This window comes from Cryptomeria japonica, chromosome 7 (genome assembly GCF_030272615.1).
Source record: "Cryptomeria japonica chromosome 7, Sugi_1.0, whole genome shotgun sequence".
In the NCBI taxonomy this organism is placed as follows: Eukaryota; Viridiplantae; Streptophyta; class Pinopsida; order Cupressales; family Cupressaceae; genus Cryptomeria; species Cryptomeria japonica.
In genome coordinates, this window is record NC_081411.1 from 519348573 (window position 1) to 519374948 (window position 26376).

A 26376-nucleotide genomic window follows, 5' to 3' on the forward strand; every position below is an offset into this window, starting at 1 on the left:
GTTTAATTTATTAAATATCCTAGCATATTTAATTAATTAATTAATTTTCCATTTAATAAAAAAAAGAAATTAATTTATTACAAAAGAGGAATTAATCACAAAGAAAGAGTTAAATTGAAAATAAAATAAAAGAATTGAATTGAGAGAACTCAAACTTGAGATATTATTTCTTCTCCTAAATTGAGAACTTGAAATCGGAAAAACAATTAAATGAATTATTAATCATTCTCTAAAATTGGAACTCAAAGTTTTTGAGAAAAGAAGTTCAGTTGCATTGAAAATACTCTTTTCTTGAATAAATCAAAGAAATCACATGGAATTGCCTATTTTCATCACAAGTGCATGGAATTAATTGAATTTTATCTCCAATGCAAACTCAAACTTATAATCTGAATGCATTTCAATCAAACTATAATTGGAATCTATCTCAAGGTTAACTGATCTGATCTCTCAATTATTTCAATTATCCTAAATTGTGTTTTTTCTTGAATAATCTCAACCGCTCGTTGCTAATTTATCTTGACCGTTGGTCTCTCTCATGATTCTCTATAAATTCAACCTTCATCTCTCATTCAAAACACCCTAGAGATTTATTGTTATTATACCATTTTTTCTCTGGAGTCATTGAAGATATTATGCTTTCTTTTTTTGAGATTATTGCATCTTAGTTTATCTTTTTGCATATTTAGTTCAATTATGATTGCTTGAATTCATATAGCTTACTATTCATCCATCTAGCATAATCTTGCATCCATTTAGCTTAATACCATGCTCATATAGATTAAATCCTTCATCGTGGTGTAGTCTAGTCATTGGTATTGCTTATACAAATATGAGAGCAAGTCTATACTTGCATCTTTTGGAAGGAAATTGGTCAATTTGTTATGGTTTTATTATTCATGCTTATATCTGTCTAACCATACATGCAATGACTTAGTTGAAGTGTTGTGTCTTACAGCTTGCAGATACTTATTGTTAGGATTCCCAAAGATACTGAGAGGGGGGGGTGAATCAGTATCTGAACGGTAATAATATTTTCTTAACTTATAACATGAAAAGCATATTAAAACTGTGTACCAGTAAACCGGAAATAATGCAGCAAATAAGAATAACAACCACAACATGAAAAACACACCATAACACAATATTTTAATGAGGAAACCTGGTGTGGGAAAAACCTCAGTGGGATTTGTGACCCACAATATTCACTTACTACCCAATAAGAGAATATTACTGCTACAATAGGGGCCTACACATGCAGGAAGGCCAAGTGCCTAGAGCTCACTGCTCAATTATAAAAGAAGTCACACTAACTTACAAAAATGGATTATACAAATCCAATGTCTTGTACTGCTTCAGATTAGCATCTGCTATGCCAGATTCAGTACCGGTTTAAGCTCTACTACATACATAAACCATTATCCAATAATTCACATATTAGGTCTGCTACCTTCTTTTCCTACAATTCTATGGGGATCCACCCGCAGATGATCTAGATCCCATTCCCATTGATCGATACCGAGACCTAGAAGCAGTGGGGACAAAGGCAATAGTTTCATGCGTTTACCCATATCCAATTGACCGAGACCCAGTAGCAGATCCAGTGACAGAGGCAGAGATGGTAACAGAACCAAAGCAAATAGGAACCCCTTAAAATAGTAGGGCCGTAGTAGAGACATCTAATTGAGTTTACCCGGTTACAGCAATAGAGTACAATGATCTCATACATATATGAGTCATATTACAATCCACCATGTCAGCTTACAAAAGATTTTACAATTAGTTACAAAATACATTAATACAAAATTGTTGTCGGCCAGGGTGTCGATATTCTTCGTTTTCGATGTCGGTGCACTGTATGCCTATGTAGAGTCTGTCAATGTCAGTGCTTGTGTCTGCCTATTAGTATCACATGATTGTAAGGTTGCCATTAATGATAATACCTTCAATCACCTACAATATCTCATTAGAGTGTACATTTGCCAACAATCTCCCCCTTTGGCATTGATGGCAACACTCATGAGAAAAATTCAAGAATGTATCCAAAAATTGAAGTCCAAAAATCTTGCCAAAAACTATACCAGATGTGTGCTCCCCCTGAGCAGATGATCTCTACTTTTTTATTTTTCTCATCTCTACTACTCCCCCTTTGACATCAATGACAAAGGTTGTCATTCGCTGTCAGTGGAGTTCTGCCTAGATTCTTGTAACCGGTGGGTTACAATCTGGAATATATCTGTCAAAATCAGTTTTAGGCTATCATTGAATCTTGTGCTTTCCTATAATGCCTCTTGGGTTCTCTGAACTATACCGGTGAGTATGTGAATTTTCTCTTCTGGTGTCTTAAGTCTAGGAACCAGAGCCTCAAAAATTTCTTTTCTCAAAGAAATGAGGTAGTCTAGTTTTGGACCAAGTTTACATTTCAAGCTCTTTGCCTTATCCTTAACTTTTTCTTTGTCCTTCTCTAACTTCTCAATTTTCTCTTCTAGATCTCCAATTTTCTTTTCTATCTCCAAAAATGAATCGGATGTACCTATCAAATTGTCAGCAACATTGTTTATTTTAGTTTGAGTTTTGTTGATCTCTGAATCTATATCTTGTGTCAAGATGTCTGTTTTGCAAGTATCCCTGTACATTTTCTTAAAATCCAAAATTGTTTTTCCTAGATCCGGTAACAAGGTGTCCATTTTCTCCTTGTTCTTCTTCACAATTTCCTCAAAGAATTTCCTTTTTCCTTAATCAATCTCTCTTTAAATGTATCCTCATTTATTTGATCAATTGTCAAAACATTGCTGGTGATGAACTTAGACAATGTGTCTAGTTGACCTAAAGAATCTTTATTATCCACTATGCATTTAGGTGCTACCAGTTTAAGAATAGGGATTGTATCATCTATAGCCTTATAGGCTTGTGCATTACATTCTATGATCTTCTTTATTGAATCCAAAAAGACCTCTGTTACATTTGTAGGTTAGAATTATGCTATGGAAGTACTAGATGTCTGTCCAACTGTTCTTACAATATCCATACTACCGGTTGTAGTAATCACCTTGCTTGATTTGACCTCTAGTAGGTCAGTCTGTGTTTGCATTTCTACAAACAAAGGTTTGGGCTTTTCAATTTTGGTCGGTGGCACTGTCTCTGTCTAAACTTGTGTCTCAATTTGCTTTTGTTCCAGTTTTTCAATCTGTATCTTAGAAGGTTTCTCTGATCTCTCAATAGCTAGTTTCTCAATCTGTGTCTTTGTATGCACTTCCAGTTTCTTTGTTTGTACCTCTACACTGTCCATTGTCAGTTCTCCTGATTGTTTTTTAGTTGTATCTACCAGTTTCTCTAATGGTTTACCAGTGGTATCCTTTGTCGGTTGCTCTGTCTGAGTAGGTTTTTCTATGTTAATATTTATAGTTTCATTTACCTCAACCTCAGCGTCTGTAGCCAGTGACTTAGTAGTCACATCTATCTTCTTGTCCTTAGTGGTTTCTCTATCAACCACAACATTTACTTCTTGAATATCTATATTTACAGTGTACAAAACTTTAGACTCAGGATTTGTATCCTGTAATGGAGTCTCCATACTCTCAGTAGCCAGTTGATTATCTGTAGTATCTACCAGTGGAGTATCCGAAGGAGGTGGGGTTAAGTTATCAATTATTTTCAGGCTTGGAGGTCCACTTAGCTTACCTTTCCCCTTATCCCTGTCCTTTTGGTATACTCTGATAGTTTTAGGTCTTAGTAACTCTTCCTGTTTCTCTTTTTATACAAAGAATATATCACATGCATCTGTTGTTTCCTCAGAGACTTCAATCACTCTACCTGCCATCAGTGCTATGTGTTGGTGAGCAGTTGAAAATACTGTCCGATTTGCTTCACTGATTAATTTGTCTATCTCATCAAGTGAGTTAACTAGATGCACTCCAAGTAATTTTTTAATTTTAATTTTCTTATCCAGCTCAACAATGGCTAACCTTCTAGCTTCTAGCCTCCTATACAGATCATTTGGTATTTCATCAACAATTTCCATCAATAATTTCTTATATATATCCAAGTGTAAGATTACACTGTTCTCTATGCTTTCCTTGCCGTCAGTAGATAGTGTGTTATATATTTTGCTGATTTTTTTCAACTTACCATCCTCTATTATTTCACTTAAGAGTTTATCCAGTGGAGCAATATCTTGTTTTACCTTCCTTTTCTTCTTAGGAGTCAACTTCTTTTTCACTGGAGGCCTCACTACCTGTTGCTTTTGCCTTGTTTTCCTGGGTGTAGGTGAGGGTACCAGTGAGGGTTTTCTTTTCCTTTCTACCCTTTTAAATACCGCTGGTATATCACTCTTAGAGGAGGTTCCAAATGGTGAAAGATGAGCTTCCGATTGAAATCCTTCCAACTCACTTTCCTTTATACCAGTTTGCTTCAAAACATCTTCCTTAATTGCTTTAGACTGTCAGGTTCCTTTTCTTACTGTTTCTTCAACCTTCTTAACCCTTTTTCTAGACCGAATTCCACTCTCAATTGTTTTAGCATTTCCAAAAACTTTCTCAATGGGTTCCTTTGGTGCTTCAAGGAGAGCTTTTGCAATAATATTGTCATCTGTTTCATAGCCCATTTTAGTTACCCAGATAGTTCTAGGGACAACTGCCTCCATCCAAGTTTCATCCTTTTTAATTACAAAACAAATTTCTTTATGATATTTGTCCACAATAGCCTGTGACAATCTTACTCTAGTTTTCGTTCGAGCCGTCAATGCTTGAAAATATTCATTTAAGTTTTTCTCCCTATTTTCTCCCATGTTGTTTAGTAGATCCAATAGTTGCTTTCCTACCAGAATGTCAAAGCCAAAATCTCTTGCACCAATACCAGGTACTTGTTTAGTTATGTACAACATTAGACAAACAAGCAAATTTTTAAATCTGAATGTTCCTTTCTTATCTCCTTTAATCTTCCCCAGATTGTCTATCAATGCATCTTTGAGCCATTCACATACATCTACTCTTGCATTATCATTAACCATGTCATAAGCACTTTTAATACATAGGCTAGAAACTGAGTTTAACCTATTTGCATGTGTAGCTTTTTAGCCTAAGATCATACTGATAAATCTCACATTTATGTCCTTTACATCGTTTACCCTTAGAGACCTTTTGTTGAATGTTGCACGGGTTAGGTTTATCACTATGTCATTTGAGACCTTCTTTGTTCTGTTAGGTCTACTACTGGTGGAAGGTAACCCTGTTACTGCCTTAGCGGCTTCCTTTGTGTTTTTATGAATTGAATCCAACTAGAAGAATTCACCATGAACTCTGCTTAGCACAATCCTTATAATATCCTTGGGAAAATCTAGGATACTAAGGATCTCAGTAAAACCTAGGGTTTCCACTATCTTATGTTCCGGCTTGATATTTCTAGATTCATCACAAATCATAGTCCTATACATATTTTTGATCTCATCATCACATAATTCCTCTATATGAAAATTTATATACATCCTAGGGTCTTCAGCATACACTACTCCCTTAGGAATTTGAGAAAATGCACCTATGCTATCATCTTTCTTCGCAATTTCAGGAACCAGTTTGAATACGGGTCTAGGGTGCTTAATTACTTCAATCACAGTAGGGTTTGCAATAAATTCAGGAGTGGATGAGGATGCCATGATTATAAATACCTCAATCTGCCTTTAGGATGAATACTTTGATGAATTGCTTCACTTTTTCGCTAAGGATGCCTTCGCTCAGGAATTTTTGCGCTCTCAAAGGTTTGAATGCTCGGTGAATGAAAAAGGAGCCAATACACTTGCTTTATAATGTTATTTTCTCTAACTACCACATTTATTGCTTGCTGGTTAAGTCACAACTTAACTCATCTGCCGGTATAGAAGTAATTTCAACTTCTCACCATCAACCGAGGGAATAATAGCGTGTTTTTCATTTTGTTACTAAACCCCCAAAGGATTTTCCTTCAGTTAGATGAAGAGTCTCCTGCTGGTGGAGTGTTATTTTGTTCTGCCAGTGGAGGGGTATTCCCATCAACATTTTGATCTGACTTTCTGATCCATTGTTTTGAGAATTCTTTCTTTACCTTTCAAACTAGGACCTTTGTTATTTGTCGGTGGGGACTTGCTTCTACAAAATTTTGCAATATGTCTAATTTTGTTACAAGTATAACAAGTCACATTGTTTTTCTGAATATCTTTCCCATATCCTATGCCAGTATGTATTCCGCATTGATTAGATAGATGTCCAAATCTTCCACAAACATAACATCTTACATTCATTCTGCAATTTTCTGAGTTATGACCAACTTTGTTGCATTTAGAACATTGACCGATGGGTGTATTAGTGTTCTGATAATTTCTAGATCTACACTGATTTTCTTTATGAGCATACTTGTTACAGTTAAAGCATTTCCCATTGAATTTGTAAGCATTAGGTTGTCTTACCGGTTTGCTATGATCATGATTGTTTGTAGTACCGGAGCTTTCACTAACTTCAAAGATAAGGCCATTTGTATCACCATTAGGTTTCTAATTCTTCAGCATGTCAACAAGTTCTTCTAAACTTTTCTTGAATTTCTCTTTGTGTTCATTTGTAGTAGTCAGTTCATTCTCCAAGATTTCTTTCTATCTCATGAGTTCAGTTCTGTCATTTTGTGTGTGGATCAAATCTATTTTCAACATATCATTTTCATGACTGAGTCTTGTGTTTTCATTTTTGGCATCATTTAGTCTTCTAGTCAAGTCATCTTCATTCTTCTTTCTATCTTCAATTTCTTTACAAAATCTCATAGTCATATCTTGCATCTCATTCTTCATTGTACAGTTATCTTGTCTGAGTTGGTTCACTAGATCATTAAGAGTTTCCTTTTCATCTTCCTCTTTCTGTATCTTCTCACAAAGTTCTCTTCTTTTATTCCTTGCTATAGTGTAATTTTCTTGAAGTGCTTGAATGATATCCTGAGCAGCCTTCAAATTATCCTCAAGTTTGATATTCTTTACTTTTTTTGCATCATAGTCTGAAAGAGATGTTTCTAATTGCTTTCTCAAATTTCCCACCTCTATTGGTGACAAGATCTTCCTCAAGTTGTTAGGCTTCTGAAAATAGAAGACCGGGCTTTGATACCAAATGTTAGGATTCCCAAAGATACTGAGAGGGGGGGGGGGGGTGAATTAGTATGTGACTGGTAATAATATTTTCTTAACTTATAACATGAAAATCATATTAAAATTGTGTACCGGTAAACCAAAAATAATGCAACAAATAAGAATAACAACCACAACATGAAAAGCACACCATAACACAATATTTTAATGAGGAAACTCGGTGTGGGAAAAACCTTAGTGGGATTTGTGACCCACAATATTCACTTACTGGCCAAAGAGAATATTACTGCTACAATAGGGGCCTACACATGCTGATAGTTCTGATACTTAAAGAGAAGTATAGATGCCAAGTAAATAAGATGAGAGGGGGGGGTGAATCATACAAACTTAATCTTCCATAAAAACATCAGATTCAACCTCGGTAACATATACTTCAGTAATATACCCAGAACTGCTAAACATGCAAACTCAAAAGCATATAAACATCATAACACTCATAGCACCAGATTTAACGTGGAAACCCAAAAAGGGAAAAACCACTGTGGGATTTCGGACCCACTAAGAAATATACTCTTCTAGATTATGCTCGGTTAAAAGCAAATCCTGTTAAAGATTACAAAACACATTGCTAGATGTGACCCGGTTAAGGGATTTCCCTCAGATCTATTAGGATCTTCACCTTGTTAGAAGTGACCTTGTTAAAGGATTTCAAACACTCAATCAGAATGTCACCTTGCTAGAGGTTTTTACAAATAAGACTATTAAGTCCACTAGGATAAGAGATTTTCTGTTACTTTCACAAAATAACAGTAATAAAAATATATCTACAACTTCACATCTAAAATGCTAAAGAAGATTCTTATTTGCTCAATACAATATAGACATAGAACTAATCTTGTCCATTTGCTGGGCTCTATACTCTGTTATTCAAAATAGATCTCCAAGCTTCTATGCTTGGTAATCACTATGTAGCATCCCTGTGCATACACTTGCCCACATACATTGTTCATCAATAGTTCCCTATTTATAAACAATTCACCAACCGCTTAATCTCCTTGATCACATTTCCCATGATCAATCATAGCCATCAGATCTTCAAACTTTGACCAGGTTCAATGTATCCTTTGATCTGAAAACGTTTTACCCTACCTTGGAACTTGCATACATTACTTGGAACTTGTGCTAGGGTGTTGCGGTTCAATCTAAGCTGTAGATCTTCCTGCCAATTTTCCTTTTCCATAGATTCTTTAACAAACTTAATTCACGACATACCAATCATTTAATCATAGCCAGCTCATCAGCTTCCTTCATTAAATAATGCATGTAATCGTTTAATGTATTCTGTTACAGCTCGGTTACAACTCGGTGAATACTAAACTTCACTCGGTAGACATTCTGCCTTCATTAATCGATAGTGATAACCTTAGGGTTTACCGACTAGGTTCCTTAGGGTTTACCGACTAGATTCTTTGCTCGGTAACATAGTATAGTATTAACCTTTCAATCAATAACATATGTAGGATATCAAAACAATCTAAACATCATGATCTCATCATTGTCTAACTCGGTAATAGTTGCCCATTGAATAACTTATTTGTCCCCTTATTCATCATATTCTTTCTATGTCTTTTACCAACATCTTTATACTCATCAAATCATACTTCTCAAGATATGGCAACATCATACTGAATTAGAAAATCAATTTCTTGACATCAATGACAAAATAATAATATTAAGACAGTAAACATCCTTAATCAGTTATATCCATAATCATCAACAACCTTCTCAATATCCTTATTGAAATGCCAATAATCTCTCCTTGTCTGTTATAATGCCAAATGCCAACAATCTCCCCCTTTGGCATTGATGGAAAAACCAATTGATTTGACCTAATTGATTCAGATTGCTGTGCTGAAATGCTCTCCTTCTATCATCAGAATTCTCCCCCATACATTAGTCTTCTCCTCTTCCTTTTTTTCTTTTCTCCAGTCTTCTTCTCTAGTCTTCTCCCCCTTTGACAATAATGCCAAAAAGTAAAGAACTTAAAACATAATTTCTTCCTGTATGAAGTGATTTCCTATTGTTATGTGTCAACTCTAGTCTTGGTCAGAGCATTTATCTCTTCAATTCTTGTTCCTTGTATTATTTCTTGTATTGTTTCCTATATTGTTTCCGACACACCTTTAGAAAACATCCTAAAGTGTGTAAATCAGCATCAACTCCTAAAAAGATATTCTGTAGAGTCATTGAATTGATTCTTTCACCGAACTTGATCAGTGAGTAGAAGATAGGGGTAGGACCCCTAACTTACCTCTGAGATACTCAAAAGTATCCCTTGGCAGTGGCTTGGTGAAGATATCTGCTATTTGTTCCTTTGTGCTAACATGCTCCAACACCACTTTCTTCTCTTGAGCTTCTTCTCTAAGACAATGATATTTGATAGAGATGTGCTTTGTCTTAGAGTGCATAACAAGATTCTTTGAAATGTTAATGGCACTAGTATTATCACAGAATATAATTATTGGCTCAGTAACTTTCTCATTTATACCTTCTAGTAGTTGTTTGATCCAAGCTATGTTGGTGCAATTTAGTGCTGCAGCAACGTATTCAGCTTCTACTATTGACTATGAAACACATCCTTGTTTCTTGCTAAGCCAACTCACTAGTCTTTCTCCTAAAAAGAAAGCTCCTCCACTTGTGCTTTTCATGTCATCAATGTTGCCTACCCAATCAAAATCAGTATAAGCTTTTAAATCAAAATCATTCTTTTTCTAATATACTAAGCCATAATCTTCGGTGCCTTTCAAGTATCTAAAAATTCTCTTGATTGTTGTCATGTGTGTTTCCTTAGGATCTACAGAGAATCTTGCAACTATACCTACTGCATGTGCTATGTCTGGCCTACTGTGAACAACATATTGTAACATTCCAATCATGGATTGGTAAAGTGTCTCATCAACAGATGCAGATTCATCATTCTTTGATAGTTTACAGTTGGTAGTCATAGGAGTACTTACCAGTTTTGAATCCTCCATTCCAAACTTCTTTAAGATTTCCTTTATGTACTTGGATTGAGTAATGAAAATCTCATCTTTCATTTGTAGTATCTGTAAACCTATAAAATACTTTATCTCACCGATTAATGACATCTCAAATTCTTTGCTCATTTCATTTCCAAAGTTTTTACATAGAGAATCATTCCCACAAAATATAATATCATCAACAAATATGACTGAGATCAGTATTCCATTTTCATCATTCTTCATGTAAATATTGTTGTTCTCACTTGTCTTTATAAAACCAATCTTAATCAAATAAGAGTGCAATCTTTCATACCACTATCTAGGTGCTTGTTTTAGACCATATAAAGCTTTGTTCAATTTACATAGCTGATCTTTATTATTGTCTTCAGCAAATCCTTCAGGTTGTTCAATAAAAACTTCTTCTTCTAATATTCCATTCAGAAATGCAAATTTGACATCCATCTGATATACCTTGAAATTCTTGTAAGCAATATCAATGTTCTTACTCCTTCAAGTCTTGCTACAGGTGCAAAAGTTTCACCATAATCAATTCCTTCTTCTTGGGCATAACCTTTGCAAACTAGTCTTGCTTTATTTCGAATGACCTCTCCTTTTTCATTCAACTTGTTTCTGAAAATCCATTTTGTACAGATTACATTTTTACCCTTCAGTCTTGGGACTAGTGTCCATGTGTCATTCTTCTTGATTTGATCAATCTCTTCTGTCATAGCATTTATCCAATCTTCATTGTTAAATGCCTCTTTCACTATTCTCGGTTCAAATTCAGATATCAGACATGTGTTATGTCTCAGTTTGTTCCTTGTCATTACTAGATCATCCTTATCTCCTATAATCTGACTTGGTGCATGATGTCTTTTGACATACTTGGCTAATATAGGCTCGGTAGACTCTGTATGTTCTTCTTCATCACTTGGTAACTAGATATTTTCTTCATTTTCTTCTGCAGGTTTCTCGGTAGGAGTTGTCGGTTGAACATAGACAAATTCATCATAATCTTCTAGTTCCTTGGAATTTCCTTCATCATTTCTTTCTACAAATTCATCAATTTTCACATTTGCACTTTCTACTATTTTGTTAGATGATTTGATCAGACATTTAAATGCTTTACTTCTAGAAGAATAACCAAGAAATGTTCCTTCTTCACTTTTCTGATCAAACTTGTCATTTCTATCATCCTTGTGTACATAGCATCTACTTCCAAAGATTTTAAAATAGCTTACATTAGGTTTCTTGTCATACCAGATTTCATATGGTGTCTTCAAAGTACCTTTTTTCAGTTGTACTCGGTTCAAGGTGTAAACTATAGTGCTTATTGCTTCTCTCCAAAATGTTTGTGGCACTTTCTTTTCAATCATCAGGTTTCTGGCACAATCCACAATAGATCTATTTCTTCTCTCAGCTATTCCATTTTGCTATGGAGTTCTCGATGCAGAGACTTGTCTTTTTATACCATGATCATTGCAGAATAAGTTGAACTCATCAGATGTGAACTCTCCTCCTCTATCTAATCTAAGACATTTCAGTTGTCTTCCTGTTTCATTTTCAACTCTTGCCTTGTACCATTTAAACATTTGAAAAGCTTATGATTTTTCTTTTAAAAACATTACTGACATCATCCTTGAGTAATCATCCACAAATAATATGAAATATTTGTCACCATAATAACTTTGAACTTTCGTAGGACCACAAAGATTAGTGTGCACAAGATCTAAAATTCCCTTAGAAGTGTAAGACTTACTTGTGAAGCTTGATCTTGTCATTTTACCCATCTGGCATCCTCAACACATAGCATTCTCAGGTTTTTCAAGACTTGGTAGACCTCTTACTCAGTGCTTCTTGCTTATTTTCATCAGATTATCAAAATTTACATGACAAAACCTTTTATGCCATAACCAGGTATCATCTATCTTTGCATACAAACACTTATTCCAAGTTGAGTCAAGGTGAAATGTGTTACCTTTTGTTTGTGTCCCGGTAGCAGCTAACTTTCCATGCTTGTCATGAACTTTGACAATTCCTTTCTGAAATTCTATTCGGTATCCTATATTGTTTAGCTGTGCTACACTCAACATATTATATTTCAAACCTTCAACCCAATAAACATCATTGCATCTTGCATTGTCAAGAAGTGTTATGGATCCTTTACCTCTTACTAGACATGGTGCATCATTACCAAATCTTACATAGCCTCCATCATAGTCTTCTAACATAACAAACTTGTGTTTATCACCTGTCATGTGATGTGAGCATCCACTATCTATGATCCAAGAATCATTAGTATTTATGTGAGATATAAGGGATTTTTCTTTATACCTTTCTTCATCTGATCCATCTTTGATAGCCACATAAAGTACTTCCTCTGTATCAGTTTCATATTATTTATCATCATTGGATTCCTCATCGGCTATTAAGCATGACTTTCTATCTCTTCTTCTGAAGTCTTGGTGTCCTCTGTAATGATTATCATCTCGGTAATCTCTCTTTTCAGTAGAATCTTTGTCAGGACAGTTAGAAGCCATATGTCCTATCTTATCACAATTGAAACATTTCAAAGGTGGTTTTCCTTTATACTTGCCTTTGCCTCTTGGTAAACTTTTGGCTAATAGTGCTTCAAACTCTTCTTGCTTTTTGATTTCCTCATACAGTTTGTGTACTTCCTCCATGTTCTTGCAAAATCTTTCACTTGCTCCATTGTGATCCCCTTTAGTGTACTTACTCATTCTATCATTGTAATCATCAGATTCACCAATATGAAAAGAACTAAATGCAGATTGAACTTTATTTACCGATGACCCACTGTTATCAAAGTTACTTAACTCAAATGCATGTAGCTTACCAATAGTAGCATCTAAAGAAACTGGCATATTAGGTACAAACCTCAATTCATTGATTGCAAAGACTTGGATTGCATAAGCTGATAGAAGGGTTCTTAACAACTTACTTGTTATATCCTTTTCTTCAATGGTTCCACCTACTCCTTTGATTTGATTGACAATCTCTTTTAGTGTTGTACTATACTGGGTTATGTTCTCACCTTCATTCATCCTCATAGATTCAAGTTGTCCTCTTAGACTATCCACTTTAGCTCTTTGAACATGTTCATGTCCTCCATATACAGATATGAGCTTAGTCCACATAGCCTTCGCATCATTGCAGCCTTCTAGATCATTAAACTCAGAATCGGTCAATGCAGATGTTATTTCAATCATTGCTTGAATGTGTTCTTGCTTTTCTTTTATCTCTTCCATAGTCAATGGATAGGTGCTCAGTGTAACAAAATCATTCTCCATATAGTATATAGCATATTCTCCAACTCCTGATAGATGTAGCTTCATCCTTTTCTGCCATGTCGAGAAACTTGACTTATTCAGCTTAAGTGTATCCTTCTTATACATCTTTGGATCTTTAACTCAAGTGCCTTTAAACTTTTCTTCTGGAGTCCAAAGCTCTAATACCAATTGATAGTTCTGATACTTAAAGATAAGTACAGATGCCAAGCAAATAAGATGAGAGGCGGGATGAATCATACAAACTTAATCTTCCATAAAAATATCAAATTCAACCTCGGTAACAAATACTTCAGTAATATAACCAAAACTGCTAAACATGCAAACTCAAAAGCATATAAACATCATAACACTCATAACACCAGATTTAACGTGGAAACCCAAATAGGGAAAAACCACTATGGGATTTTGGACCCACTAAGAAATATACTCTTCTAGAGTATGCTCGGTTAAAAGAAAATCCTGTTAAAGATTACAAAACACATTGCTAGATGTGACCCGGTTAAGGGATTTCCCTCGGATCTGTTAGGATCTTCACCTTGTTAGAAGTGACCTTGTTAAAGGATTTCAAACACTCAATCAGAATGTCACCTTGCTAGAGGGTTTTACAAATAAGACTGTTAAGTCCACTCGGTTAAGAGATTTTCTGTTACTCTCACAAAATAATAGTAATAAAAATCTATCTACAACTTCACATCTAAAATGCTAAAGAAGATTCTTATTTGCTCAATACAATATAGACATAGAACTAATCTTGTCCATCTGTTGGGCTCTATACTCTGTTATTCAAAATAGATCTCCAAGCTTTTGTGCTTGGTAATCACTATGTAGCATCCCTGTGCATACACTTGCCCACATACATTGTTCATCAATAGTTTCCTATTTATAAACAATTCACCAACCGCTTAATCTCCTTGATCACATTTCCCATGATCAATCATAGCCATCAAATCTTCAAACTTTGACCAGGTTCAATGTATCCTTCAATCTGAAAAATGTTTTACCCTACCTTGGAACTTGCATACATTTCTTGGAACTTGTGCTAGGGTATTGCGGTTCAATCTAAGCTGTAGATCTTCCTGCCGATTTTCCTTTGCCATAGATTCTTTAACAAACTTCATTCACACCATACCAATAATTTAATCATAGCCAGCTCATCAGCTTCCTTCATTAAATAATGCATGTAATCATTTAATGTATTCTGTTACAGCTCAGTTACAACTTGGTGAATACTAAACTTCACTCAGTAGACATTTTGCCTTCATTAACCAATAGCGATAACCTTATGGTTTACCGACTAGGTTCCTTAGGGTTTACTGACTAGATTATTTGCTCGGTAACATAGTATAGTATTAACCTTTCAATCAATAACATATGTAGGATATCAAAACAATCTAAACATCATGATCTCATCATTGTCTAACTTGGTAATATTTGCCCATTGAATAACTTATTTCTCCCCTTATTCATCATATTCTTTCTGTGTATTTTACCAACATCTTTATACTCATTAAATCATACTTCTCAAGATATGGCAACATCATACTGAATTAGAAAATCAATTTCTTGACATCAATGACAAAATAGTAATATTAAGACAGTAAACATCCTTAATCAGTTATATCCATAATCATCAATAACCTTCTCAATATCCTTATTGAAATGCCAACAATCTCTCCTTGTTTGTTATAATGCCAAATGCCAACACATGTAGGAAGGCCAAGTGCCTAGAGCTCACTGCTCAATTACAAAAGAAGTCACACTGAGTTACAAAAATGGATTATACAAATCTAATGTCTTGTACTATTTCAGATTAGCATCTACTATGCCAGATTCAGTACCATTTTAAGCTTTGCTACATACATAAACCCTTATGCAATAATTCGCATATTAGGTTTGCTACCTTGTTTTCATATTTCGCATCATATCTTTTCACACTAAAATTATCTACAATGATCCCATACATATATGAGTCATATTACAATCCGCCATGTCAGCTTACAAAAATATTTTACAATTATTTACAAAATACATTAATACAAAATTTATGTCGGCCAGGGTGCTGGTATTCTTCCTTTTCGATGCCGGTGCACTGTATGCCTGTGTAGGGTCTGTTGGTGCCAGTGCCTGTGTTTTCGTACCGGTATCACATGATTGTAAGGTTGCCATCAATGACAATACCTTCAATTACCTACAATATCTCATTAGAGTGTGCATTTGCCAACACTTATTCCACTTTTCACACACACACACTGTGTACTGAAAAGTATTTAATGCAATCAGATGGGAAAAATGCAAACATCTTTTCTGAAAAAGAATGTCAATATTTTATGGCAAGTAAAATGGTATGGTAAGCCACTGAAATAAAATGAATTTACTGCTCAAGGAACATAAAGAGCTACCACCTTTTGTGTGAGTTTCATTTTACATCTTGGGTGGAGAAGGAAGAAGAAGCCGAAGATAAGTGTGGATTCTGAAGTGCACTTTTGCAAGATAATTCAACCTGAGCAAGAGTTTCTCTCCTCTCATTTCCTATTATTCTGGTCATAAAAGTCAGTTTTTAGAAATGGGTTTCAAATAAAAAGCCTGTCGATGATGTATGTGAACTCCTCTCCTTGCTACACACCAAATTTCCTACCATTTTCTATGTGTCCTATAATATTTGCAGGAACCCTATCCATTTTTTTGATACATGCAATAAAAACCAAGGAATCCCCTTGTATACGAAGTGATTTGGAGAATGTGAGGGATAAAAATATGTGAGGTGCTAGTCTCAAGGAGGTTCTAAAGAGGTTGTAGAGATGAGATCCTTCCCCATGGCACAAAAAGGGGTTGATAGTGGACTCTTATGGGCAGGAGGTTACCCACTTCCCATTGCATGTCCAAAATTGGTAATTAGATGCATCCAAAACTATCATGTTGATTCTTGTGAAATCAGTAGGTCAAATGGAACTATAATAGCAAGGATAGATTATGAGTGTAGTGTCCACCCTTGATTTGACTTATTTTGACTAGAGTTGACTTTTATATTATGCTTGATAGACTTATCTAGACTATATTTTGATGTTTTAGATGATGATTACTCGTGTTGCTTCAGTGAATTATGATTGATGTTAGACACTATTGAACATATGCTATTTTGATTATCTATATGGATGTTGGTATTATCATGATTTATCATGTGATTTGATGATATATATACTCGATGGATTTTATATGCTCACTATGTGATGGATTATTGAAAGATTAGATTTATCATGGTTTTGCTGATGATTATGATTACACTAACCCTACTTCATGATTACCTATGATGAGATGTTTATGAGATGTGTTTGATTGTCTTCATGATAGAGACGATTCCACATCACTCATTGCGAGTAGGATGTGTCGTCACGATTCTCTATCACTTGCTTGTTCTATATAAATGTATATGTATATGTGGTATTGTTGTTTTGTGGCTGCAGGATTTTGTAGGTACCAGACATCAACTCCACCTAGCTTCATAGGTCTGAGCGTGTCTTTAGTTCCAATGGCTAATGTGGTTCGAAGATGGCATGATTTTCCCCTCACATACTCTAGGTCTAAGTTGTTCACCATGTGTAGTCAACGTCTTGGCATAATTTGCCATGTCAGTTAGTAAGCTTGGTCTTTTGGTTTGGTGAGTTCAGTGTATGCTAGTTGATTTACTTGATTATGTTAGAGTAATTATGTGGCTCTTGATGTGTAGTTTTATATTTGGTAATGTTTATTTTTAAGTATTTAATTTATGAGTTCCGAATATTTAATTATCTGGTATTTATATTTATTTGATAATTAATGTCTATTGATTTTATAATTATTTAATAATTGATGAGCTTCATTGTTGTTCAATATTTATTTAATATTTGTGATTTAATCTTTAATGGTATTTGATTATTTAATTATTTATTTGACTTTCTTTGGTTTGATATTTAATTGATATCTTACATTTATTTGGTTCTTTAATTTATTTTATTAACTTTTGGTTTATTTGATTTTAATCCCCTTTTGGATTATTTATTTACAGCTTATATTTATTCCATAGTTTGACTTTTATTCCTAAGTGGGGTGTATGAACACATTAAATTAAATAGAGAAATAAAAGAATCCCACTTAGCTAAATAAGTATATTTTATTTACTTTACCTACCCTTCACTCTCATTGGTTAAATTCAAAATGGGTGAATAAATTATATTATATGGTGGGTTGGTAAAATATACTCCAAAATAGAATATTTTGATTGGCCGAAATTAAGGCTAGGGTTTTGGGATCATTGTTGCTTTTTATTTTCTTTCCCATGAAGTTTTTCGGGTTGGTTTTTGGCTCTTCTCTGGAAAAATTTCAGCAAGCTTCTTTCTTGGCTTTGGATTTCCTCTTTTTGGATTTGGCCAGAGCTTGGATTGGATTTGGTTAGCTTGTGGGAGTTCTTCTTCAGCTTCATTTTCCATTACTTCAAGTTGCAGGTTGGAGTTCTTTTCTGTTGCATTGTTTTTCAATGGCTTCTTTGTGTATGCCTTGTGTCTACATTGTTTTGGGTATTGGGTTGAAATACTATTTATTCTATAGTTTTAATATTGATGAAAGGAAATATTGGGGAAGGAAAATTTAGTTTTATATAGTTGCTGGGAGATTTATTGGTTTTTCCTGTGTATGGCATTTCACGGCTCTATGAATTTGTTGTGGAAACCTTGGGTTGATTAATCCTCTCCTGTATGAGATGAGATTGGTCTTCTTTTGTGATTCCTTCAGTTATGGTTGTTTGGGATTGTCTTCATTTGTTGCTCTGTGAGTTTTGCAGTGGTTTGGCTCATTTTAGGCCATGTAGTTATTTGATTTAATCTTGATCTATAGCTGGAGATATTTTATTATGTTTATACCCAAGTAATCATTGTTTCTGGGATTCTCTTTCCATATGTTTTGTGAACATTTTTGTTAAGTCTTTGATTTGTTATTTTACCTGAAAGTTATCTAAGTTATCTGTAAGTTTTATGCAAAAGCATTGTTTCTGCAAAAGCGTTGTTCTGTATTGCATTTGTGCTGTTCTAGGATGCATTTGCGCTGCTCTACATAGCATAAGCATTGTCCTAGGATGCATAAGCATGAATCTGGAAACATAAGCACTATTTCAGAATGCATATGCATGATTCTGGAATGCATAAGCGTTGTCCAGCGTTGCATATGCATTGTTCTATGTGACATAAGCGTTGTCCTACGGGGCAAAAGTGCTAACCCGACCGTGTTTTGTATTTTCCTAGTTTTGGTCATTTTTGAAGAATTTTCCCAAATTGACTTTTGTACCAGAGGCTTTATTTGAGGTCTTTTAGTACTTCCAGATTTGGCTATTATCAGTCTTGGTGTGTTTTGATGGTCTTATGTATATTTATTTCTCTATACCATTGTGAGTATTTTAGACTCTCTTCCATGTGGATAGGCCATGGATGATTGAGATGATTTTTATGTTGTTTTGGACCAACAAGTGAGTAGGCCTTGCTATGATGTTATTCTTTATTTGATGGCAACATTTGATGGCTTGTTATGCCTTTGTTTATTTCTAGCCAAGAGTCTCATTTTGCTATATGGATGTTGTTGTAACCTTGCATATGTTGTGAGAGTATGTATGGATGCTATTGGATACTTTGAGTATTGTTTTCATGTATTTATGTGGTAGAGCCTCTTGTGATTTATTGTTGGGACATGTTAGGAGGAGTGGGCTTCCTTGTCATGAGAGATGGGCTTGCATGAGGTTCCTTGTAAGGATGCATGAAGTCTAGACCGCTAGGGCACATTAGAGTTTTCTGTGACTTGTAAATAAGTGATAACCTAATAATTGATGGGTTGGGTAGTTAGATTAATTAATAAGATAATAAATTGATTTGTGCCTCATGACTTAGTCCTAGGGAGGATGTTTTAGGATAAGTATGAGAAGGCCGTGAAGACGGTAAGCTAATATCCCTTAAGTCTCTCATAGGTTGAGATGGCTCCACATGTCCATCAGTCTAGTGCCACATGTTATTATGTTATTATGTTGTGAGGATGGCATGTGATGACAGTCCACTCCTACATGTGTTTTTCCTTTATGATTTGTGATTATGCTTATTGTATGCATTAATGGCTTGATGAGTCTTATGCCTTAGGGAGTCATTCTTGTTGTATTGTGTAAGTTCTTGCTTGAGAGTCCTTGTGTGGTTAGTCTCCTTGGTTATAGGTGCCAACTTAGGTTTAGAGTGTGTGTTAAGAACTTGTGTCATCTCCTAGCACGGGGTGTGGTTGCTTTGGTTCCACATGGTCGGGTGGTTGGTACTTTTTAGCCATTGGGATGTTCCTTTGGATTCTTCTTGTGTGGATGTGGATTCTTCTTCGTGATGTACTATGGATGTACCTTGTAGCAGATTTATGTAATGGATAAGATGGAATATATGTAATGTAAAATCTTTGGTATTTCATAGATGGAATCTTGTAAGTAGAAATAGCTATGCTCATGATGTATTTAAAGTATTCATATTGTAAGATGAATTGTAGTTGAAATTTAGAGACATTGTAATTGTACTATTGTAGAGGTGATTTTATGAATAATGGGAATAAGAGGATTATAGTCGGAGTAGAATGTAATTGCATTATGGATTAGTTGTATTATCTCATGGAATGATTAGAGGCTAGTTAGAATGTTAAATAATCTTGAAAGAGGAATGCTCATGGAATAATAAATGAATATGTTATAGGATGTTAAATGAATTTAGTAAACATGAATGATTCAAATAGATGCATTGGTAGAAAGCAAATTATGCATATCATGGGAAGTAAGTAATGTCGTAGGCTGCATATCTCATGGTTAAAGAATTTAGGATATGATGCATTATTGAACGTGAAATATACCTATCGTGTGTGTAGTATTTTATTGTGGAAATGATTTAAGTAATGATGTTAAAGTACCCTAGAGAAGATTATTGATGTTGTGTTATTTTCGCTTATGTTATTTGATTAAATGAGAATGATGTATGTTCATATTGATTAATTGGTTAATGAATGTAAATAGAGGGAGATGTTGTAAGTTGCATTAGTTGTTTAGGTGTTAATTAAGAAATTTTTTATCTCCATTTGTATATTATAGTTTAGTTTCTTTAGGGTATTTTGGTGGGCATTACAATGAGACTATGGCTAGTGTGTTAAAAATTCTAGACTGGGACTAGTATATAGACCTGTCAATGCAGTATGAATGGGAATACTTTTAGAATCATGTAGATTGTTTTCTCACCCAGTTAACCTAAACATGGTTGGAGGTTGAGCGAAAAGGAAAGTCACAGCTCCCAACCTGAATTAAAATGAAACTTTTTAAAACTTATATTGCCAATGTGATTATATTATTACATCAAGCGACTGGGAGACCCACCATAGAATATTTCATAGAAAGGATGAGCAATTTTTTCTTGGAAATTTGTTTTGAGCATGAATATGCAGATTGGGTGACACTGATAGGTGACCTCCTACATGAAAAACTAGATATCTAACCAAAAAGACGGGAATTCCATTTCCATTTCATGCTGTTCTATATTCCTGTTGACACTGAAGCGGTTTGGCCAAGCCTAAATATGGACGACTCACTGGCGGAAGGTAGACCTATCTATAAATATTTTAACTAGTTTATGGGATGATATGGGCATGAAGGATTTTTCCCATATGAATGATGCATTTCATGACCCTAATGCAAAGAATTGAAGGGTCTCCTGAGAAAAGAATTATTACATAGGTTGTTGCCCTAGTGATGTAATTTGGTATCTTTTACATTCAATTCCACACCTTCACCTATTTAGGATAGGAAAATATGAAAGTGTTCCTTTGAATCTACCAAGGTATGCCTCATATTATCTTGTCTTCCTAGATTTGTGTTGCTAGATGTCTTTTATGAATATTAAATATTCAAACTTGAAAAAGAAAGGCTATCCTTTTCCTTTATCTCTATCTTATTTTTCTTGCAAAAAATAATGAAGTTGAAAAGAGTGAAAACAAGTTGTTAGTTTAGTTTGTTTTCCATTAAATTCCCCCAAGGAGCAATTTTGATAGAAAAGGCTATGTGTGGGGAAATATTTATGGTTCAACTTCATATCTCCATGTACCTAAGTTGGAATAATTCAAGGAAGATTGTTGGAACGACAGAGAAGTCAAAAGGAGATATTTCATAAGATTGATGGTGGATCAAATTATTGCTTTCAATGTCCCTCTCCCACTACCAGAAGATGAAATAGTTGATGGCTTGGGATTAATTAATGAGTCCTATTATGATACAACAACAATGCCTCTCCCTCCAATTCAATGGTGTAGAGATGAAGTGAGAGATATCAATATCCACACCTCATATTTTGAAGAGAACCCAACAATGGTTGGAAAATAAGGTGAGATTTCATGTTAGCTCTCCTTCAAAAAAAGTGACCCCATCTATAGATAAGAGTTCATATCAAAGCTCTCATGCTACAAGAAACATAGCCAATATCAAAGTGACTTCACACAAGTCTAGCTCTTAGTCTAGAGGAGATGAGGAACCCCTAGAAGATCATTGCCAAATTGAAATTAGTTTGTAAAGTAAGCATCACTATTCCACCAAAGAGGAAGAGAGATCAGAGGTCAGCTACATTGACAACACTGTCGATACAACATGTAACTACCCCCATTGTTACTATTGATGATGATTCACATATTTTCAATCATATAGATGGAGACTCTTCTTTAGGCCTTCCTTTAGGTGAAGCTGATCCTCTGATCCTAGCACAACCTATATCTTCAACTCCCCCTATTATTTCAAACAAGTTACCCCTACTTTAGTGATGGAAACAAGGTAGACAACTAAGAGGAAGGGTGAATACCTTGTCTCAAAAACTTATACAACTTAAACTTATTCTCAAATCTGATAATTAAGCATGAAAGCATAAATCAGCAACACATCGAGAACACACATAACACCAAGATTTTTGATGTGGAAAACCCGGTCAAGGGAAAAACTATGATGGGAACACACCCACAATAAGAGTATACTCTATTATAAGTATAGAAGGATTACAATGGGGAATTCACATGCATTCAGGCACACTACCTAGAGCTCACTGCTAAAAAATAAGAAGGGCTACAACCCAGGGAAGGCTCATTGCCTTACAAATAGATTCAGATCACATCCAAAAGCAATGAACTAGAAAATAACATCTCCTTAATGCCTAGTTATAGTTCCAATTAAGCTCATAACAAATTTCTCTTCTTCACACTTCTTCTCTTCTTCTGAAAGATTAATATATTATTCGCACATATACTCACTCACTCATCCACAACACCTCTCAAATACAAAGATATCACATTTATTTATACATGGCATCAACCCTGGAAAGATCATCAAGGTTGGCTGAACACTCACCACCTAATTACAAAAATATAACCACACACTATGTAATATCACATGCAGACCAAGCAATGTCATCCAAGACATAGCACAAACCCAAATCTTCCACCTTGAATATGAATCACCTCCAAGAATTATGCATCAAACATCCGCAACATGTTACCAACATCTGATCAGCCAAAAACATGAAGAAGACTTAACACACCAATGAAAATCATCAATTATGAGCTCAATGATCAATGTGGACCACCAACACAAAAGACACAAGATCCAAAAATATCCACAAGCATCATGAATTACCATTGCAACATCCACACCAACACAAATTACTAGAATCATCATCATCATCATACTGAACCTCAGGAACACTAACTGCAATGACTGTCAACCTTGAAAAATAACTTGTGGAGCTCCAAACCATGAACCACTTGAATTGAGGATACACACCAATGTCCCAAACACATCTCCAAATCCATAGATCAAGATATTACAATGCAGAGAAATTTAGATCTAAATACTGACACTCTGTCATCATTGAACAATTGAAAAACCAACTACAACACATATACCCATAAATCAATCAAATCTTCAAGCAAACCTATGAAAATTGCACCGAATCAACTATAGAGAGTCCTCTACAAACCCTTTAATCTACAAACTCTGATCATAATCATGTTGACTATGTTGAACAACTAACTCATTGAACTTCACAACATCACTGTCACAGACAAAGAAATATGTTGACATCAATGACAACACATCTCTCAAATATCTCTTAAGCACATATTTGTAGTACACTTACAACAATCTCCAACAATCTCCCCCTTTTGCATTGATGGAAACATATGATGTGAAAAATAATCAATGACAAAGAAATCAACAACTCTCTTTTAGACTTTGCATACTACTCTCTCCCTCTAAATCACTTCATAGTTTTTCACATAACTCTCTCCCCCTTTGACATCAATACAAAAGGCACACATTTGCAATCAAACCAAAAAAATGACTTACTAACTACTCCCCCTAAGTAGCTGGTGCAGTCACCAGTTAGGAGGGAACTCAAAGAGATCAGTCTAGACTGGTTAGCAAGAGTAAACATAATGGAAACGCTAGGACATGATGGAGGAAATGCAAAACAGATTGAATTATATCATGAAAATTGATTACAACCAACAAGTAACAACCAGGTTACAGTAACTAGCTCACAGGCTTGCTAAAACATTCTCAAAATACAGAACAGGTCACAACCAGGACCTCAAACTTAATACTTCACTTCTATATTCTATCTAACTCCTTTGATACATTCTAATGCTCTATTACAATGATTTATATAATCCAAGGGGATCCAGTCGACCCAAAATGGATCACATCCTGAAGAACAAGACCTAACATGTAAAAGCCAACAAGGTCCATCTCTGACAAAGAAAATCCTCCAGAAAATCCAAAGGATGAAGTGAGAATAAAAGGGAAGGTCGGCCACATGCCAAGGAACAATGGAATCAATGCTCAGGGCTCTGCAAGCTACAGAAAGGATCTGTTAGATCACCAATGCAAATAGGTCCAGACAAACGATAACAAAAAACTATCTCAGAAACTAGTAGCGATAACTTGCCAGAAAATGATCCAAATGTTTTATGGTTTGGGAATAAGGAAGATGATCAATTCTTCAAGAAAAATCCAACTCCATAGGTTCCGGTGAGCCAAATCTGGGAAACACAGAAAGAAATATTGAAACTGCAAACAGAAAGAAAAACATAAAGAAAATATTGTTGGTTGATGCAAGATTGCTATGAATCGAGGATGCTCTTGCATTAGTAGCAGTCACCACTCATCAATATGGATCACAAGATAGGAATATGAAATGCACCAGACTGATGCATACCAATGCACCTTATTTCTGATCAGGATGGGCAATCACCCCTAGCTTCCCTCTGAGATACTCAAAAGTATCTTTAGGAAAAGGCTTCATGAAAATGTCTTTATTTTTTTCCTTTGTAGGCACATACTCTAATATGACTTCCTTCTCATTTACCTTGTCTCTCAAAAAGTGAAACTTGATTGATGTATGCTTAGTCTTTGAATACAACATCGGATTCTTAGAAATGTTAATTGCACATGAATTGTCGCAGTAGATAGCAATAGGCTCATCATACACTATTTTGATATCTTTCAACATCTACTTCATCCATACCAGCTAAGTACAATTGTTAGCAACAACAATATATTTTGCCTCTATAGTAGATAGAGAAATAGATTTCTATTTTTTGCTCAGCCATGAAACCAATCTTTTTTTCTAAAAAAAATGCACCGCCACTAGTACTCTTTCTATCATCCACATCTCCTGCCCAATTAGCACCAATAAAAGCACTCAAAGTAAAATCATCATCTTTAGGACACCATAAACCAAAATCAAGAGTTCCTTTCAAATATCTAAAAATTCTTTTGACAACTACAACATGATATTCCTTAGGATCAGCTTGAAATCTAGCAACAAGACAAATGACATTCATGATATCAAGTTTGGTTTGAGTCAAATAGAGTAATCTACCAATCATAGATATGTATCTAGTCTGATTTTCTTTAGGGGAATCATCATCTTTAGTCAACCAAACTTCTTCAACAAGTCTCTTACATACTTGGACTGATATATAAAGATCCCTTTTTTTGACTGTGTGATTTACAATCCCAAAAATAATTTCATCTCTCCAATCATAGACATCTCAAATTCATTCTGCATTTCATTAGCAAACTCTTTGCACAAACCTTCATTTTCTCCAAATATAATATCATCAAAAAAAACTTCAAAAATCAAAATGTTATCATGATCAATTTTGAAGTATAAATTACTATCAGTAGTACCTTTGTTAAATTTTAGCTTTAGCACATATGTATCCAATCTGGCATAACATGCTCTTGGGGCATGCTTTAGTCCATACAAATATTTCTTCAACTGACAAACCATATCTCCTTGATCAGTCAATTGAAATCCATTTGGTTGCACTATGTACACCTCTTCTTCCAATTCACCATTTAGGAATGTTGAGTTGACATCCATCTGATAGACTTTGAAATCCTTGTAATAAGCATAAGCAAGAAAAAATCTTACAACTTCAATTCTTGCCATTAGAGAAAAAGTTTCTTCAAAAGCAATTCCTTCCATTTGAGAATATCCTTTACAAACAAGTCTTTCTTTGTTTCTGAAGTAGTCACCAATGAGGAGGGACCTCAAAGAGATCAATCTAGACTGGTCAACAAGAGTAAACACAACAGAAACAAAAAGATATGATGGAGGCAATGCATAACATATTTATTTATTGTATAAAATTTGATTACATCCAACTGGTAACAACCGAGTTACAACATACCGGCTCACAGGCCTGGTAGAATAGGTCACAACCGGGACCTTGAATCAAAAGATCTATCCTCTATGCACAGTCTAGCTATATGATTCTCTCTTCATTACATTCTAAAGCATAATTACAAATATATATTGATCCAAAGGATCCAGTCGGCCCAAAAGGGATCAAAACCTGAAGAACAAGACCTAACATG